This window comes from Amblyomma americanum, chromosome 7 (assembly GCF_052857255.1).
Source record: "Amblyomma americanum isolate KBUSLIRL-KWMA chromosome 7, ASM5285725v1, whole genome shotgun sequence".
Classification (NCBI taxonomy): domain Eukaryota; kingdom Metazoa; phylum Arthropoda; class Arachnida; order Ixodida; family Ixodidae; genus Amblyomma; species Amblyomma americanum.
This window is the reverse complement of record NC_135503.1, coordinates 98,926,798-98,942,030: the sequence shown is the minus strand read 5'-3', so window position 1 is coordinate 98,942,030 and position 15,233 is coordinate 98,926,798. Positions and strand designations below refer to the sequence as shown.

Below are 15,233 nucleotides of genomic sequence, written 5' to 3'. Positions count from 1 at the left end.
GGCTCGGTACATTGGTCTGATTTTCACATTCCATCACTGGTATGGTTAGGAAATCCTATCCTTGAACTGTTCGAAGACGCTAAAGAGTCGCTGAGTGCAATGCGCAAAAGCTGACAAGAAAGCATTTTCAATGTCCACAAGCAAAAATATTTTACGGCTCAAATGTTGCCTACATTTTGTTACAAATATTTTAAGCATTCTTGCATTTTGAAGTAATTTAGAGACGTGAAAAAATTAACAACCAAGTATCGTTATCGTACATTCCGTAGTAATTTGCTGTTCCTTTAGTACTTGCCTCTTTACTATTAGAACAAAGGCACTATTGAGCGGTGCCCTTTTCATGGAAAATAACTAGAATTTATAAATAAAAAACATACGAAAGGAACCTCTCTTTCGATTAGACCAAACTTTAATTATTTTTTTGCTGATAACTGCGATATTTATTATGTTTTTTTTTATCCATCTTTAAGCGTCTACACTCTTTTAACATGCTGCGGTGTAGTCGCTCCTTTCATTCGCGTTCGATGAGAACTGCTGTTGATGCACCAATAAACTTCACTTGCCATCTATCTTTGCCAAAAGCACTAAAGCTTGAGAACAAACAACTTACAAGCGCGTCTAAAAGCTACTTTTGGTAGCGAAGATACATATGTTAAGGGCCCGCATTAACAAGAAAGTCTGAACTGGCTTGATTGCTCCGCGAAATATTGCTGGGCACCATACTCCGAGAAAGAGAACGACTACTCGCTGATGTAAACGTTTGCGCTGGCTGGCGGGGAATTCTGTCGAAGAAAAACAATTAAAAGATAGCCGGTTTTATAGTAAACTAACCACACGAGACTTGATAAACGATCAGAGGAACTTTAGATGTTGCTCATTAACGATGCGAATGAGATCCGGCCCCCGTTCGACGGGAAGTATTACCGCTTCGTATAGCGAACACGAAAATGAGCCACACGGTATTGTAAAAACAAAAAGAATCGAATGGCGTTTGAGTGTCTCCAGTTTGTACCAAGCAACAGTGCTATCAGCTTTTCGTAGCTCATAGTAACAAGATGCAATGCTGGAAGTGATCACAGAAGACGAAACTGGGCTTTGCTCTTTTGGCAGTATGGTTTATTGACACAGTCTGATCCTTCTCACTGGTGTGTGATTCTGTTTGTATGACTCGGAGGTTTTTGTCTCCGCCATTTTTTTTACAGATGTCTTGAAAGTAATATGAAGAAAATATCTGAATACACAAAAGAACACATTTGGGCTGGTTGGTGTGGGTTCGCATTAAAAAGAAACAGCGCAAAGAACGCGACAAGAAAGAGACAACTGCACCAGTGCTCGTCCTGTTCTCTTTCTTGTGCCTTTTTTTTGCAGTTTTTTTAACGATGTATCTTAGTGTGTCTTCTTTCTTGGGTGCCACTATAGAAAGTGCTTGCAGGTTTTAGGTTAGCACTCACACTTTGTCGCTACCTAATAAAGTCAGATTTCCCCCAGTATCAACGAGTTGGCAGGCCTTTCCAAACGAAAAAAAAATCCGGTTTATTAGCATACTTCGGACATTGGGGCCACCAAAGCCGGCTACAATGGGCTATTCGGGAAAGCTCTGTAAGATAGATGGAGTATGTAATAGACTGATAAAGTTGTCACTACTAAGTCGTCAGCTAGCAGCAGGCATAATATTTCATAAAACATGCTTATTAATTGCTATTTTCTCATTGAGCCGAAAGGCCATTGTCACTTCACTCAAATTTCTTTAACTAGGCCGCCTATAAGCGAAGAGGCAGAAATATCACGCTTATCACATCAGAGATCGATGGCTAAAAATAATTAGCATGAAAGTTGGATAACTGATTGAATAATAACACTGAGCTTTGCTGACCTCGGCCCATTATCGCGCAGTTTCAACGTTCGCTTATGACAATATATTTTCATTTCTCCATCCAGTCAAACATCTAATAAAACAAACAAAAACGACCCTAGTGCTGTCTTGTTTGGTAACGTGTAAGAACTGGAGGGAAGTTTACGGGGCCTCAAAAAAAAAAAAAACTAGTGCTATAGCTTTGCTTTCTAACCGAAGTGCGCTGCTCAGATCGATGATTATTAAAACAACTTCCCCACCGAAATTCTGCACCACATTAAGAGGGTGATACCAATGCAGCGGCACTATTTCAGCTTAGAAGTTGAACAATTCGTTTCCCCACTGACACCGTTTAGCAGTTCTACTCCGCTGAGTCCGCAGGGCGGCGGGAGATGGTCGTGGATCTGGTGTAGATTCTGGACCAGGAGCCGTATTCTGTAATGATCGATTTCACTTTCTATTTCATTTCGCCGTGACACGAAAGGGAGTAAAGCAAAAGCAGGTAAGAAAAGGTAGCAAGCAAGCGGGTAATCACAGACAAAGCCGACCTGATCGCCGCACCAATACCAGCAAATTTCGTGCTGCCGCATCCAGTCCTGCTGATTCACACGGACTACGCTCCGTCATTCATGGGTGTCGTAGCCGGTCATCCAGTGCCAAATGGGTACGAGACTTATGCATGCAAGCAAGGGCTCTATTCTAGAGGTATATGCTGTCCATTCTGAAGCGAAGGCTTTACGGCCGCAGGTTGAGCAGTTTCGCGTGATTCCTGGAGAGCCATGCTGCGCATGCGCGAGGAGCAGTGAGGACGCACTGCGCATTTCTCTCTCGCTCCCTAGTCATAACTGCGCATGCGGCTCTAGTAGCACGGAGCCACAGGTGTTCCTCCGCTGCGCAGCGCCGCGCCTTTCCTCAAAATGCAACATTCAATTTTCAGTTTCTCTTTCTTCTTTCCTTCCCTCCTTTATGCCATCTTTGAAGGCGTGGTTCGGGTGCCCACCGAGATATGTGAGACGGTTAATGTCCTTTGCTAGGGCGGTGGCGAAGGCCCTGGCTTGGAGGCACCCTAGTCCTTTGCGTGCTCGCCGCGCCATCTGGCATGACGTCCCACTGCGCGGCTCACCGCCGCCGCCGTTTGGTATGACGCAACACCGCGTCCTTGTCGATGCACTCGCCTTCGCTCGCTTCGCCAGCTGCGTCGCATGCCTGATAACATGTCGGAGGATTCAAAAGGAGAGCTTGCGTGAACCGCAACCACAGTTGTGTCGTCTTTAATGCGACAACATAGCTAGACAGCCAGACTAACCTGGACTTGCAATCAAGATTAACCAAGGCTAACCAGGCTGTGCCTTACCTTTCGCTACATATATCCTGGCATAGCCGAGCTAAGCCACTAAGCCGCAGTGTTCATTGGATGAGCAACCTTTCACGATCAACCATTAATATAACCGCCACATGCCGGGTAGGCGCGTTGCCTATCCAGTGTGCGGAACGCACTCAACGTTACAGGCCAAGCCGCGTTTACTTACCCGATACACTGCAGCTTTCCCTCTCTAACAAGATTCAGCAATAGTTGAACCGCAGCTATTTTTTTTCGCTGTCCATTTTGCGTCCATTCGGTTCTTTCAGTTGTTTCTGAGATTTACCAGCAGCTTTCAAGTGTCTGTGGCAAGCGACCCGGTCATTGGTGGTTGCCGGCTGGACCTAGCTAACCATTGGCTGCATGCTCCAGCAAGTCGTCAGGTCCGGTCGCCTGCTGTTGACAGAACGTTGTGATGCATTGCACCATTGGCTGGATGCATATTGTATCCCATGGCAACCAGCCCTGTCCGGTCCGGTAGTTTTCTGTTGACAGAGAGCTGCGATATCCCTCAGCATTGGCTGCATCTTGGATCTAATTTTAGCCAATGGTAAGTTCCGGTCGCTAACCACCCAATGATATAATGGCGAGAATTGGACCTAGTAGGTTGTTCATGATGGTTCCTGGCTGAGCTTGCTGAGCTTGCTTTGCTCACTATGTTTAGCAATGAGAGACATTGGGATTACACATCTTTTATTTCCCGCGTACTCTACGATGTCAGTGCACGTTAAAGAACCCCAGGTGGTCGAAATTTCCGAAGTCCTTCACTACGGCGTCTCTCATATCCTGAGTTGCTTTGGGACGTTAAACAGCAATAAATCGTAAACCGTAAACATCCTTTGTTCATTTTTCTTGATATAGACGAAGACTGCCCGATGATATGTGCAGTAGCATGCAGCGGTCTCAATTTTGTCGATACAGTATTTCGATTTGGTAGAGCCTATTTAGTATACAAGCTCTATAGTAGTTCCCCGTTGTGTAGTCTGGACGTGAAGGTCCAAAGCTGAAGTCAAACGTTTCTATCATACACTGACTAAGATCATCCTTTTTCTGTTAAAATCACTCAAAATCACGCGCAACTGTGAAACCGTGCCGTAGGCTTGCATACACGTGGCAACCACATCAATCTTCTGCTTGACAGATGTTCCCGGTGCCACGTAGACTCATTGGAGGATAATGCCTCTTTCCAGAAGCAGAACCAGCAGGCTTCGCCATTATTCACCGTGATCTAAGGTAGATGCCTGACAGCGGTGATACCTTGTTTCACGTACACACAGACTCCAGCGTTATTTGGTTCAGGCCAACTGCCAGGCGACCACCTCAGGATCGGAAGAGTTAATCTTCTCTTGTCTATACCGCCCTTAAGCAGAGGCTGGACTCTCCTTCTCAGCATGCATGTCAAAAGTGGTGATACAGACGCCTACTATATCTCCGCCTTTTATAAGCAACCCTGCGCATGCGAAGCGGGGTTCGGATGATAGAGCGGCGCATGGCGAAGAGCACACCGCAGTATGCTCCTCTTCGGTTGCCATAGTAACGGCACATGCGCAAAACTTTCCTCTCTCATGTACCGCGAAATGCTCGACTGGTAGCCCACTGTTGCTCCCGGTACAAAAGTTAAGCGCGCTGAACCATCATCAAGCACCCATTGGCGGGGTCAATTGGCGCGGTCGCTTGAAAGCCGCGGGTATGCCTAAGTGACCACTGACAGAGGACCGAATGTATGGTAAAGAGTGAACAGAAAATGTACAGTTTATTGAATGCTTCCCCAGTTGAGGTGATGGGGATGTTCCTGTCACGAACAGCGTGACGCCTGTTTACTTTACGCGAAAGAGAGCAGAGACCAATGCTAGAGCACCAAATGGAAAGGAAAGGATTTGGGTCGTTGCAGTGTACGGTCCAGCAGTACTTCATTTATTTCTCCTCCGAGCATTTTGGAAAGAATATATTTCAATTTGCTTGGTATTAATTTTAATAGTTGCCTCTGCCATTTTCACTGCAATTCTTTTCTCTCTTTCTGATATTCAGCTCCTGCGGTAATTATATTTGTGAGAAATAGATGCTCTAACGCGCCTTTCCAAGCACCCCACTGCCGAGTGTAAGGCGCTGGTGCTTGGAGAGGCTCCGGAATAAAAATTAAGTTTTCATCAAATTGACCTGTACTCCTTAGACTATACTTTTCTTCGTTAAAGCTCAGCCAATGCCTGCATCATGTTATATATTTAACTATGGTCCACATTATGTGAGGTTCGCCCTTGCCTCGATCTACTCCATCGAAATCTTAATATGTCTGTAATTCAGGGAAAGCAAATGAAACATTGTATCTGCAGCTGGGGCATTATTGCTATATGAAGATTGTTTGTAACATAGAGAACTACGGCCGCCAATGATTCCTAGCTGACCTTTTTTAACATATTTCATTTGCCAGCACTTCATGGTTACGTAATCCAGGTGGGACTAGCCTAGTTTCGACTTAATAGAAACAGCATAATCCAACATGAAAACATTAAGCAGGAAGTTGTAATAATATGCACATTTCCCCATAGACCTGATCACAGTCAGTGCGCTTGCAACCAGCCCAACGGCGCAGTTTTCGTCAGTTTAGAGTAATAAATAATTTTCCTTTCCATCCCGGCACAGTACTGGTGCTTAGCGCAATATAGAGCTCCCTTCCTGATTTTAATAAATGTTCTTTCATAAGCATCCATTGCCGCCAATATATCCAACCCGGAAAATATTATACCAACCACCTGATATTGGAGAAGATGCTGATTAAAATCGACTTTACTGGGTTTCTAACTTGCGCTCATACAGCACCCCACACCATCGCCAAGAAGGAAAACGCTGCCTCAGAACGAAACGCCAGTGGCGTCGCCGCTCGCTACGCACTCTATCGAGGCGGAGAGCCGTATACGCAACACTTGCGTCACGCTAGGGAGGTGCTTCACGCTGAGAGCCGCTGTATCGCAATCGTAATTAGACAAAGTAGAACGAAATTTTCGATGTGCTCATCTCAGGACACAGACGCGCTACAAAATTGTTCAAATTGGAATAGTCCTCAAAAGCAACTGCCTCCGAGTTCTCAATATGAATATGCACGCTAACTTCTTCCAATAAATAGTTAATTAATGAATTTTAGTTATATACTGAATCTACGGGGACAACTATTACATTACTTTGTGTCCGCCTCGGCCGCATTACCAACGTGCAAAAACGGCATTAGCGTGCAGCGTTTGACATTTAATAAAATCAGTAAAATCTCATTTTTAGCGCACATTATAACTCGATTTAACTCTCCCTCTACTTCGCACATGAAGCCTTGTCCTGAACATCTGACGTAGCGCTACTTCAATTATTTTTTGCCGTCATTTGGGGTTGATCATCATAAAGAAAAGTTGAATTCAATGGTGGCGCCATTTTAAAGACCGGCACGCCCGCTACCCTCGCTGGTTCGTCGCCATAAGACCTTCGCTTTTTCTTTCCATGAATGCATACCTACTCCATCTTCAGTGTCGTAATCGTGGCTAATGCAACGAGTGTTGCGGTTACTATAACCAGATATTATGTTCCACATCTGAGCGACCGCCCGAGTCAAATGACCGCCGCTTGCTGCCTTTCTGACGGGGAGGTTATGACGTCAAATTCTTCGCTTCAGGTTTGAAAAGGCGATTTGGCGAGCGCTCCTAACATCACAGAAATTAAACCCTTCACTAAAAATGCTCAAAATTATGACTTCATCTTAGTATGACCGCAGAATGAGAGTTAACATTAAGCCTTTTCTTGAATTTTCAAACTTTGCTTCATTACGCTATTAAATTTGTGATGTGCGTTTCTAGCTTGAGACGCATACAACTCAAGAATGAGCATGCAGATTACCCCTTAAATATGCCCTCCAGACAGTGGCGTCTATCGATTATCATTACGCCGCGGTTCCGTAGTCCGTGGTCAAAATCATAGCATTTGTCAGCCTTCCCACCCCCCCCCCCCCCCCCGCCATTCTGCCATTTCACGCTACTATATACAATAACATTAACCACGACCTGATTAGAATAGGCCAATGCCATTAGCAGGAGGGCCTGCTTTGTGTGGCATTTGGCCATTCGTTCTAGAGTTGCGTCGACTATTGTTTTCTGCTAACGGCGTCACTATTTGCTATGTCTTACAATCAAGTATATTTCTTCTTTGACGCATTCGTTTCGATTTCAAGAAGTAGAGGTTGGCATAATCGCTGTTAGAAACGTTCTGGTGTCGGCAATCAATGTACACAATTGGTCACTATTTTAGGTTCTGGCGACGTTCATTTTCAAGGCACTGAGCAGAGACAAGAACTGCTAGCTTGGAAATTTCCCACTCAGATAATTCAGGCTATGTGCGACAGACTTTACATCTTAAATTGAGCTGAAACTCTTTTCTTAAAAATTCGTGGCGTTCTTTCAGCTTATACTCATTCCGGTGTAGTTTGAGAAATGTGTCAATAAGCCCCCGAAACAAAAAACACTACTGCACTATCCCACTGCATTACTCAAACAATCAGTGCCAAACGTATAGATAAGAAACTGCATTCGCTTATTTCTATGTATTCTTGCCAGAAGCTCTTTCACATCTACACACCATTGTCCAAACGAACGTTTACGAGCAGAGCTATACGTGTCGAGAATTGGCGCTCCATGCTGACTTGCCTCTTATACCCCTGCCACACGGCAGATTTAATGTCATTCCCATCGAATGCCATTCGTTTGGCTTTATGTCATTTATTTTTGCACGCTGCTACACGGCCAAAACTAATGTCATATTGAATTCATGGCAGTTGCGATGGGCAAACACTGGCGCAGCAAAAATATTTCAGTGTATGTTTCAATGTGTTGCGAAGGTTGAACAAAAAACAGATTTAATAGCCTTGCGGCGCTTTTCAATGTGTTTGATGCATATTTGCATTTGCGCTAACTTATAAATCATGGCTAGCCATCACGCGTTCAATCCAAGCCAAAGCAAGGCCATTTCTCTAGCAGTATGCAAATGGCGGACGACAGGACGGACGACACACCTGCTGAGGAAATGGACTTGCGACGGCGGCAGCAGACGGTTATTGCTGCTCTTCTGTGCTTACGAGCGCAGCGCAGTACCAGGCTAGCTCAGTGCCGAAACAAGCTAGCGCAGCTAAGGTCGCCCATACGCTCCCAAGAGGCTGCTACAAACGACCTCGAGCAGCAACTCCGTGCCAACGCCGTCGCGATTTGTGCTGCGATTGCCGCAAGCTAGCCTGCAGTGGAAAGAGAGCGATGGGCCTTTCAGCGCAACGAAAGGTGGTTTGAGGACACATTGCCGAACCTGGACGAATCTCACTTTCGCCAGTCGCTCCGCGTAACGCCTGCCACATTCCGCTACGTTGTCGACGCGCTGCGGTGTGCGCTTGAACGTGCGACCACGAACATGCGGGAGGCCATCCCGGTGGAGAAACGTGTGGCGATTGGCCTTTACCGGCTACGGTCGAGCGCTGAGGACCAGACAATCGCGCATCTGTTTGGTGTGGGGCGTTCCACTGTGAACATCATTAGCAAGGAGTTGTTTGCTGCAGTGATTGAAGTGATGGAGGCGCGGTGGATCCGCATGGTCAGCCGTCAAGAAAAGGCAGATTATATCCGCGAGTTTTACGCCGTAAGTGGCTTCCCACAGTTAATCGGTGCCTTGGATGGATGCCACATCCCAATCTCGCCGCCACAAGAACAGGCTGCTGACTATTAAAACTATAAAGGATGGTAGGTGTCTTCTGACTGTTCTGTTAATTTCAAACTTCATCTAAACAGGAAACTATTGACGTTTGCAACAGCTCTGTTGACATCTCGAGCTTTGAATTTGCAGTGGTTAAAGGTGATGCTCGAACAGAAGATCAAATTCTTTCATTGAAGGTTATGATAACTGTAGCGATTCCTGCTGTCTAATCATTGTAAAAAACAAAGCATACCACTCACCGCTGCACACAGTGTTTGATTTTTTTTCTCTTTGTCATGCAGACACACCATCATACTCCTGGCCATCGTTGATCACCGATACCTCTTCAGGTACATAAATATTGGGAGCCCGGGAAGATGCCACGACGCCTTTGTGTATGTATGGCCGGTCAAAGCTGTGCAAACGCATCGAGAGAAACAACTTCCAGTCACCGGTGTCTGTGATCGAGGGAACGAAAGTGCCTCCGCTGGTTCTTTGTGACCAGGCGTTCCCATTGTCGGCAAACTTGTTGAAGCCATTTGCAAATGCCTCGGGACCCCATCAAATGGCGTTCAACTACAACTTGTCAAGAACAAGGAGGATTGTAGAGAACGCATTCGGCCGCTTGAAAGCTCGCTTCAGGTACACAATGTAGCGCATGGAATGCAAACTGCCGACAGCGAAGCGGGCAATCAGAGCCGCATGTGTTCTTTACAATATTTGCGAGGCTCTGAATGACCCCGTGGAACAGCAGTTGGTGCAAGAGGCACATCAGTTCGATGCGCTGTACCCACAGCCTGTGCATAGCACTGATGCAGCCAGTGGCCACGGACATGAAGTAAGGGCAGCTCTTGCCACCTATTTCGGGAAGAGGAGCCAGCATGTTCAGTAAAGGTCACACTAGTAGCAGAAGTGGTGTGTGCGGTGTGGTGTGTGCAAGAATACTGTCTGCACTGTTTAGGAAACTCCAATTCTTACTGTATAATAAGAAATAATCATGCAATATGAAAACAAGCAATGTAGCAGCCACTGTTTTCTTGTCAGGTGCACAACGAATCCTCAGGGGATTTTTGAGTGCGGTGTGTCGACAGCGGAGCGCTGTGCCTGCCATCCCAGTGTTGCACGTGCACACGCGAAACGCTGGGTTGGTGGTGGTGGTGAAAACTTTTAATTGCTGCAATAGAGTTTGGGAGCCACAGAGTGGCCCCGCTACATGGTCGGTGTCCCTAGTCCGGGACATCGCATGACAATGCCCCGTCTCTCGCCCGTTTCACCAGAGCCCTTTGGGACTCAAGCGAGGAGCAGTTGAGGAGGGCAGCCTCCCATGCCTCTCTGGAAGGGGTAGGGGAAGGGGGGAGGTGGGGATTTTGAGTACATGCCCACACCATGTGGAAGATATCACAGGTCTCCCCACAGTGCGGGCATCGCCCATCCGTGTTAGGATCGTAATGCTTTAAGATTGCAGGACAGAGCAGAGTACCTGTCTGCAGGCGCCTTAAATTTCGCTCCTCCGTCTTACTCAGCCCCTTGGCAGGGGCCGGGAAAAGGCGGCGGTTGTCGCTGTAATGCGTTATTATTTCCCTGAATCGCAGCAGCGTCTGGTTAGTCTCCGAGCCAGAAGAGCTGGGCTGAGGAGCCCGGTAAATAAGCGCTCGGGCAGCCGCGTCAGCGGCCTCATTACCTCGTACGCCCTGATGGCCAGTAGCCCAAATGATTCTTTCCGGTGTCGTATCAGTGGCAGTCCGTCTTAGAATGCAAGCAGCTAAGGGGGAGATCTCCCCAGCCAAGTAATGATCACATGCTTTTCGGGAGTCCGTAATGATGATTCTCGAAATGGCGTGGGCAGCAGCAAGCGCTATCGCTACTTCCTCGGCTCGCATTGAATTCGGAGCTCGAAAAGAGAGTCCATCGACGTGCATTTCCTGGTCAACAACAGCGGCCGTGTAAAATCCCGTGGGAGACGGCCCTGCTACGTCTACATAATATACACCGGGTCGGGAGCCGTGTTGTCTCTCAAGAGCCCGAGCCCGCGCTTGTCGTCTGTTTTCGTGCATGTCGGTGTCCATGTTACGGGGGAGCGGGGAGACCCAGAGCATATGGCGCCACAGTACCGGGATGCGCTCCGTCTCCTATGGAGTGCAGTCGTGTTGGATGTGTAAGCGGTTTAGCAAGCGGCGCCCAGGGGCCGTCTGCATGAGCCGCGTGTATTGGTTCACGAGGTGGGCCTCCCGCAGCTCCTGGTAGGAGTTTAGCACCCCCAATGCCTTCAGTTTGGCATTAGAGGTAGCCACCGGGAGGTCCAGGGCTCGCTTAGTTGCCTTGCCGATGATGTCGTCTATTCGCGCCTCGTCTTGCTTAGTAGTGCGGAGATATGGCACGGCGTAGAGGATCCGGCTAGTCACGAAGGCATAGACGAGCCGAAACGCGTCCCTGCCCCGCAGACCGCCCCGCTTGTTGGAAACGCGGCGGATCATACGCCCTACCTGTTCGCCTACTCTCTTGAGTTTCACAATGATGGAGTCCGGTCTGAGTCTGTGGTGAATGAAAAGGCCCAGAATACGGAGCTCCTCCACCTCTCTAATAGAACCTCCTGACAGAGAGATGTGAATTGCTGTCCTATCCTTTGGGTTCGCTCTGACATGCAGAAGCTCTGATTTCGCTGGAGCACATTGGAGCCCACAGTCCATAGCATACGCATCGACTATGGAAACGGCCTGCTGAAGGCGGGCCTCCATGTCCCCAAGGCTCCCCTCAGTGGTCCAAATTGTAATGTCATCTGCATATAACGCGTGTTCAATGCCTTCCACCCGGGACAGTTGGCTTGGGAGGCACATCATAGCTATGTTGAACAGGAGCGGTGATAACAGTGCTCCCTGAGGGGTACCCCGTGTTCCCATCATGTAAGGGCCGTATTCCTCGCCCTCAATCCGAAGGAAGGCCTGGCGATTAGTCAAGAAATCTCTTACATACGCGTAGGCCCTAGCCCCACAATTGGTGGAACTCTAGTTGGTCAGGATGCTTCCGTGTTTAACATTGTCGAAAGCCCCTTTCAGGTCAAGGGCGAGGATGGTTTTGTCATTGTGTTGCATAGTTGTGGGTCGTATTACATCCCTGTGCAGCTGGAGAAGGACATCCTGTGCAGCCATGTTGGGGCGAAACCCGAACAGGGTGACTGCAAAGACGCCCTTACTCTCCAGGTATGGAGAGAGGCGATCCCGAACCATCGTCTCCATAAGCTTGCCCGCACATGAGGTCAGTGATATGGGCCTCAGGTTGTCCGTATTCGCGACCTTACTTGTTTTAGGGATAAACGTCACAAGTGACGTTTTCCACTCGGGAGGGAGTGGAGGCCCGTCCCAGGTCTGGTTGACGTATTCTAATAAATGGAGGTAGGCTGGGTCCGGTAGGTTCGCCAACAGGTTCACTGTTATGTGATCCCGTCCCGGAGCCGTACCCCGGCGAATTTTTGCTAAGGCCGCCTTAAGGTCGTGCAACTCAAAAGGGGCATCAAGTGTTTCATTAGGCCTGCCAGAGTACATGCACTCAGGCCCAGGCGGGTCCTCCGTACGACAGAGATATCTGTCGCACAGAGTGTCCGCAAGTTGCGCCGTCGTACCTTGATACCCTTGCAGAGCCCGCCGGAGCTGCCTTGGCACGCACAGTTCTCCGCTGTCAACACACTGCACTCAAAACTCCCCTGGGGATTCGTTGCGCTCCTCACATCCGTTTATTTCTTGCACAGTTCAGCCAGCACAGAAATTAGCTTCTGCTCTCTTTCAGCTGCCTTGTCTTCTGTTACATTGGCTGCTTCCTGTGCATTTACTTCGTGCTCCCTGAGCTCCAGCTCCTTCTGCTTCGAAGATTTAAAAGCAAGGCGAAACTTTCGTTGCTCCTCAATCAGCTGACTGAGGAGTACCTCTTGTGGCCTCCTTGGTCGTGTGTTCGCTGGCCGCCGGCAACTTTGCGAGCGACTTGCTCGATCACTTTGTGTAGGTGGCCTCGAACGCGAGCTTCCAGCGCCAATTTCAAGGCTCCCAGAGCTGAACAGCTGCAGTGGTGATGAACTGCTGCACTCTGGCTCGTCCTCCAAATCTTCTCGCTCATGAACAATATCATGGAAAAGCTTGAACAATGAAACAAGAAACAAACATCAGTATGCACAGTATAAAATAATCTGCGCGAGCTGAGAAGCACGATGCTAAGTGTGCATGCCACACTCGTACTGTGCACATCATGTGAAATAGAGCATAACCATAGCAGTATGAGGACAATCTTGCTTGCCAGACATACATCTAGTAAGCTGTGTAGCATATTGTGATAACATTACGCATAACTATGTATAATGATCTAGCACAATTCCAACGAAAGCAGACTGTATTGATGTACTGAGCACGAAGTGCAATAATTTATTTCTGCATAAAGTATTTTAATGAAACATGTGGCGTCCTCAAATGAAAGACTGCAAAGAAAGATACAGCTTCATAAGTATGCTCATACAAGGAACAGATATATAGGCTGCACTATATTTTGTTGCAAGCAAAACAAAAAAGTTCTGTAGCACCAGCACCATTTCAATAGCATGAACGCATGTTGACAGTTCACAATATTGCTTGTAAATACAAGGGTATTTTTCTTACTTCTTCAGCAGTGGCCTCCGGCAGACAGCCTGCTTCTTCTGCCAGGCTGATGTCGTTAGCAGGAAGAGCTCCTAGGAATTTATGTATCTCCCAGTAGAATTTCCACATTATCCCACCCTGCCCTGTTGTCTTCTTGCTCAGCTCCCTGGAATAAAACAAAGTCTTAGAGATTTCCAATACATAAAGCACTGCCTAAACGGTTACCGAGCTTCGCGTGCCGATTTTTTTTACCAGGGAGTCGCTACCAAACTAGCGCTGAATGGTATAATTTTGAAGGAAATGAGCAGCGCGCCGTAAGACCATAAGCCGCTCTGACATATGAAAAATACGAAGTCGGCACACGGTCACGTGAGTAAACGCACGAAAAAGGCAAGCGTGACTGCGCTTACGCAAGTTCAACTCGCCTGCCGACGCCTTACGGTGCAAACCATTATTTGATATTTGAGGTTTAAAGTCACAAAGCCACATGGGCTATAACGGACGCCCTAGTCAAGGGCTCCGCTTTATTTTCGTCCAACGGGGGTTCTTTAACGTGCACTGACATCGCACAGCGGGCTCCTTGCCTTTCGCCTCCATCGAAACGCTGCTGCCGCGGTCGGGAAAGCGCCTCTGGCCAGGATCAAACCCGCGTCCTCGGGCTCAGCTGTCGAGCGCCCTATAAACTTATCCACCGCGGCGGGGAGGACGGGCCCAATAAAGGCGGCACTTTTGGTTACGATGACAAAAATACTGCGGCAAAGACGCTGCTATTTCAGTCCACATCCACAATGAGCTGATTGTGAGAAAAAGCTCGAGGCTTGCGCGCGACTGTATCAGGCCAAACATCTAGAAAAAGACGCAGTGATTACCTGTATTTATTCCCCAGATTTTCGATCTTGCTCTTGATGGCCTTTAGCGGCTTGTCAATGCCCTCAGCATGGAGGGCTTCCTCCATGGCCGCTTACACTTTGGCGTTGCCCTTTGTGCGGCGCAGGTCTCAGAGGCGGTCTTGCCACACTTTGATGAGAGCAAAAGTCTCGGACTCTGTTCATAATAATAATAATAATTGGTTTTTGGGGAAGGAAATGGCGCAGTATCTGTCTCATATATCTTTGGACACCTGAACCGCGCCGTAAGGGAAGGGATAAAGGAGGGAGTGAAAGAAGAAAGGAAGAATAGGTGCCGTAGTGGAGGGCTCCGGAATAATTTCGACCACCTGGGGATCTTTAACGTGCACTGACATCGCACAGCACACGGGCGCCTTAGCGTTTTTCCTCCGCTAAGGCGCCCGTGTGCTGTGCGATGTCAGTGCACGTTAAATATTCATTGAGCTCGATTTCTGGTGCTCTCGACCATCTCGCATACACAATTAAAACAAAATCCAATATTTCGCGGACAGCTGCTGGGCACCGTGCTGCTACAGCAAACATGCAACTGTCACAGCGACTACAGCATCTGACAGCATGGACTGCAGCTACCAAAACAACCAACAAGGCCGCCCGACCACTTGGTTGGCTGGCAGCGAGAGTAGTAGTTTAATTTTTGCAAAGCTATTTATAATATTTCACACGATTAATTAAAAAACTACAAACTTACGTGAGAAAAATAATATTGAGAAGCTTCAGACACTTTAGTAATTAATTTTTATTTGATATTCTCGCCGAGTCTCTGGTTCGAGATAACACATTAGCTCGGA

The 15,233-nt window shown here is 47.7% G+C and overlaps 1 pseudogene; it reads right to left on the bottom strand.

The window, feature by feature from the left end:
• Positions 1–10,147: 10,147 nt before the first annotated feature.
• LOC144097360 (uncharacterized) lies at positions 10,148–11,818 on the bottom strand (annotated as a pseudogene).
• Between the last annotated feature and the right edge of the window lie 3,415 nt (positions 11,819–15,233).